Genomic DNA, 5533 nt, shown 5'->3' on the forward strand with positions numbered 1-5533 from the left:
TCAGCACCATTCCTGAGCTGTGTGACAGCGTCATGGGTTTTATGGCTGAACGTTTTCCTGGACTGGGCTGAAAGCATTCCCACTCTCTCAGAACTCTCCTGGTCAGGGGTGGAAGGTGTGTGTGTGCGTGCATGTTTGTGTAATAATTATAGAATCTGCACTGACATTTTATCAATAGCATATCAGGATTTTGGAATGTTGAGCCAACGGAACTGTAATCTGTTTTGTTTTGTGTTAGAGTATTTAGTTTTTTGTCAGGAGGTTAAATACCTAGAATCACCTATGCAGTTGGAAGTCATCTGACTGGTGGTAATAGTATGTCCTTATATGGTTATGCTTTTATATCCCTTTATGCAAACAGAGAGGGGTACCTTAGATGAGATGGTTTATGTGTGTGTGTGTGTGTGTGTGTGTGTGTGTGTGTGTGTGTGTGTGTGTGTGTGTGTGTGTGTTACAAAAGTAGTCTTGCTCTTTTTAACCCCTTTCACCTAATCCTAAACCCTATCCTAACCCCTACCCCTAGCCTAGCTAACATTAGCCACATAGGTTACATTAGCGCCTATCCACATAGCTAAATGTTAGCCACAACAAATTGGAATTCATAACATATCATATGTATTGCAAATTCATAACATATTTTACAAATTGCAATACGAATTTGTAATTCCTAACATATCACGATGGACATCCATGCGAATAACATATGTATCATACTAAATGGAGGGATACAGATTTACATTTACTCAGTTACACCTACCTCTAAGTCCTGGTTGGTTCTGTACACTATTTACCCACTGCTGGGTTGCTTTTAACCCCAGCATTCTTTTGAGTGTAGATTTAAAACGATGGGGCCTAGATTCAATCAGATCAAAAGTTAACGAGCGATAGCTGACACCCAACATATCTGAAAATGTCAGTTGTGTTCAGAGGTGTAACTGCATTGGAGCTTGCAGAATCGGTGAGTTTCTGAAAGTTCTGAATGAGAAAGTTTAGGCTAATAATGAGTGCTCCAATTAAAAAATAATTTTATGAATAATAGAGGATTTCTATCAGTCTAATCGAGTGTTAGATTACAATCTCACATTCCTGTGTCCAAACAAGGCTGCATTGGATTTATCTTAATTCGTCTCCATGCAGCCAGTGGCAATGGTCAACTTTAGGTATAATGCCAGGAGCTTCTTGTGGATTTGACTGCTAAACACAGTTACACCTCCAACACTGCCAAAACAACCGTTATGTGTATGTTGGCTAAAGCGGATTTGATTGAATAGAGCCCTAGTTAATATATTCAAATCGATGTGTTTTGGAGGTTATACAGCAAGAGGTTTACAGCAACTGCAGTTGTTTATCTACCATAACGTAAGCATTTTTTTATTGGGTGGGGGTTTGCCATATCCCCACCTCCTTTGAGGCAAAACGCCGCACATCCAACTCATCTCTCTCTATCTCATCCAGCATGGCGCAAGTGGGAGTGCACCAGAGAGTTCGTTCGCTGTGGCGCGGGAGTACCGAGCGTGCGTCAAACGACTGCAGAAATTGATACAAACAGGAAGGGCGGGGAAATATCGGGGTATTTAGTTTGTGCGACTTTTAATTGCCTGCTGTTGATATAACCCACTAGCCCGTTGACTGTTTTATTGTTTTGGAGAGAGCATGCGCGTCAATGAAAGTTTAGGTAAAGTTGTTGCTGAGTTGTGTGTGAGTTCTTAACCTCCCTGGCTCGTCTGCCTCCTGTCATCATTACGCAACGGGAGGAAGCCGCTCCAGGAGCGACAAGAGGACGTTGAGAACAGGTAAATTTGATAAGGAATTATGGTTATTTTATTTATTAGGCTCGATTAAACAAATAAGTTCAACGCTTCATGTATGTGAAAATTCGTGTAGAACTTGCCCATGCTAATTCAAATAATTAATCTGGTTAGAAAAGCTGTACATGCAATAGCCAAATAGCACGTGTTGTTAGGTACATATTCATGGGTGTTGGTATTTTAGGCAATGTTTTTTGAAGCAGCATGTGTTTGATGTCCTTCAATCAGTTGCCAAACAGCTCTTAACTGCCGCATATTGAATTATGACTAATGGCAAGCTAGAGCACTTCTTGTCTGGAAACCCGACATTGGCAAACACGAACACACAAGGAGCGTTTCTCTCACGACCTCGTACAATAGAAGTGTTTGAAATATCATATTTTATGTAGATACTTACAGGTTGTCTGTGCGGTTGGTCCTTTTGGCAGTGGGAAGTGAAGACAATACTATCCACAGGAAAGTATATTACACTCAACTTTCAAAGCGCTGGGTAGTGCGTTCAGATTTATTTTACCTGAAGCATGCACACAAGATGAAAAGATCATGCCAGGTGACGCATGCATACTTGCCTAGGTCGTAGCCATGTTTTACATGGTTCTCGCAAATGCTACAGGTGATAGGAATCTGATGCTAACGCCATCACTTTTGAAAATATGAAATGATATTTCCTGTGGATATATTGACACACATTCCAACCGCACAAACAGACAACCACATGCGACAAACCTTGTAAGTAAATGAACATAATTTCATTCGACATTCTGTATTTAAGAGTCATGAGAGGAAACGTTCCTGATTCAAAAGCTAATTTCTGTCCTACATAGAATTCATTGCAATTTCAACACATCGGGTGCCAGGCAAGAGCATGTGTCAACTATTTCAAACAGTAGGCTTCAAGAAAAGCACACAAATAGTTTATGCAGTAGATTGGTTTACTAACAAGTGTGTGTTCCAAAGCTACAGCAGGTGTAGGAAACGCTAGAAGGTGTAGGACAAAGCTACAGAGGTAGGACAAAGCTAAGAAGCAGTAAGAACTTTAGATTTGAGGTTAGAATCTAGGCTAGAAAATAGAACAGGCGTGTAATTCTTACCGGTTGGCTGACACATGATGAGGCTGGAGTTGATTCGGCTGGTGTTGTAAGCGATACAGCTTACTGAATGGCCATGGTGGTGCATAGATGACTTCATATGGACTGAATTTTGCGCGCTTTTCAGATACAGCTAGCTCTCTGCATCGTATCCTCCATCTTTATCTTGCGATCTTTATCTCAGTCGAGTACCTGATCGATCCTTATGATATGTTTTCGGGTTATTATGTCCGCGTGGAACTTAGTAAAACGCTATAGTTGGTCGACCATAGTCTAGACGTCTGGCGCGCCTGTGATGATATGGTAGTCTTTCATGAGACGCTCCAAACGCCAGCAGGTTGTATGCTAACGCGAGATAAGAGATTATAATAGTTCAATTTTGAAGGTTAGCCGTCTCGGTATACGGTTCATCGTGGTATCGACCGGACGTATGTGACTCAACACCTGACACGTCCTCACATCACGCTACAACACATTTTCTCTTCACCTCCAGTGCAAGATAGTTCTGTGCTTACTGAGGTCTGAGGTTTGTCGTGTCTGTCTGGCTCTGTGTCGTTTGTGTGGTGTTGTGTGTGTGTGTGTGTGTTGTGTGTGTGTGTGTGGTGTGTGTGTGTGATATGTGTGTGTGTGTGTGATGGTAGGTGTGTACTGTCTGGTACTGGTGTTTGTGTGGGTGGGTGGTGTGTACTGTCTGGCTCACTGTGTTCGACTCAGTGGCTTAATACCTTCTGTCAAAAATCTGAGTAGGCTGAAGTTTTTGCTGTCAAAAAGCTCAAGAGCAGCAGCAGAAGAATGACAATGAAATAATATAATAGTTCAACTTGATAAGTATAATGTTCCTTGTTTTTCTTGGTTACGTATGTGTGTGTTTGGAAAAGTTTCATAATGTGGACACCACACACACACACACACACACACACACACCACACACACACACCACACACACACCACACACAAACCACACAACACACACACACACACCACACACACACACACACACCCACACACACCCACACCACACACACACACACACACACAACATTCCACACAGTGGCTGTTCTGGAAACTCTCTGACACCCTGTGGTCATGTAACAGCAGGGCAGGATAAAGACACAGTCATAACCTGCCCTTGTTATTCTAGCCATCCCAGCCAGCCTGCTCCCGCTTATAGCTGTAATTCACTCTGCAGACCCTACCGGACACAGTGTAGAGCAGAGAGAGAGAGAGCAATAAAGAGAAAGATAGAGAATGAGAGAAAGAGAGGAGAGAGAAACAGGAGAAGAGAGAGAGACAGAAATCAAGGAGAAATAGAGACAGAAAGATCAGGAGAAATAGAGAGAGACAGAAAGATCAAGAGAGAAAGTGAGAGAGACAGAAACGGATCCAGAGAGACAAGAAGATCAAGAGAGAAAGAGACAGAGACAATAAGATCACAACGAGAGAAAGAGACAGAGCATAAGATCAGAAGAAGAGACAGGCAGACAATAGATCAGTAGAAGAAGAGACGAGACAGAGACAATAGATCAAGAGGAAAGATCGATGAGAAATCGAGAGAGAAGATCAAGAGAGAAGGAGAGGGAAGGTATGAGGAAGGTAATGAGGATGTGATTGCTCTCTCTGCCTGGCGTAGTCCAGTAGTGTCAGTCAGAGAGACATGGGATAATAAATGCTGCAAATTTTCAGCCGTTTCGCCTCAGAAAAGACCACAGAGAAAACCTCCTTGATTGCACTCTTTAAACAGCAGCCAATCATTGCCTCACTGACGATGCCTTGTCAGACATGCTTAAGACTGATAGTGTATTCACAGGCATAGACATACAACACGCAAACACAGATACACGGTGGCAGGGACAGGTACGAAAAGGACTGGAGGTTGATTCGATACAGACATTTGGTTTGAAAATATTTCGCTTTAGAAGAGGTAAAATTGATAGCAATGAAGAGGCCTATTTCACACCTGCTTTTCTGAAATGAAACTTCAATGCTACAGTATATCCAGCTGTGTTGGACAAGCCTCCCAGTACGCATCTATTCTGCGTGTTTAGAATGGCCCTCAGCCCATTCCTGAGCTGTGTGACAGCGTCATGGGTTTTTATGGCTGAACGTTTTCCTGGACTGGGCTGAAAGCATTCCCACTCCTCAGAACTCTCCTGGTCAGGTGGAAGGTGTGTGTGTGCGTGCATGTTTGTGTAATAATTATTGAATCTGCACTGACATTTTATCAATAGCATATTCGAGATTTTGGAATTGTGAGCCAACGGAACTTGTAATCTGTTTTGTTTTGTGTTAGAGTATTAGTTTTTGTCACGGAGGTTAAATACCTAGAATCCCACTATGCAGTTGGAGTCACTGACTGGTGGTATAGTATGTCCTTATATGGTTATGCTTATATCCTTTATGCAAACAGAGAGGGTACCTTAGATGAGATGGTTATGTGTGGTGTGTGTGTGTGTGTGTGTGTGTGTGTGTGTTGTGTGTGTGTTGTGTGTGTGTGTGTGTGTGTGTGTGTGTGTGTGTGTGTGTGTGTGTGTGTGTGTGTGTGTGTGTGGTGTGTGTGTGTGTGTGTGTGGTGTGTGTGTGTGTGTGTGTGTGTGTAGTGTGTGTGGGGTGTGGTGCCTGCCACAATTATTCAACTGT

General features: G+C 42.6%; 1 protein-coding gene across 1 annotated transcript in view; it reads left to right on the forward strand.

Moving 5' to 3' along the window:
* The first annotated feature begins 1728 nt into the window (after nt 1-1728).
* LOC111952760 (semaphorin-3D-like) overlaps nt 1729-5533 on the forward strand; it is a 63917-nt gene continuing 60112 nt past the window's right edge. The window contains 1 exon segment of the mRNA XM_070435216.1: nt 1729-1793. The gene's annotated coding sequence lies outside the window, so the exon portion shown is untranslated.

The sequence above is a fragment of the Salvelinus sp. IW2-2015 genome, linkage group LG26, assembly GCF_002910315.2.
Source record: "Salvelinus sp. IW2-2015 linkage group LG26, ASM291031v2, whole genome shotgun sequence".
NCBI classification, from domain to species: domain Eukaryota; kingdom Metazoa; phylum Chordata; class Actinopteri; order Salmoniformes; family Salmonidae; genus Salvelinus; species Salvelinus sp. IW2-2015.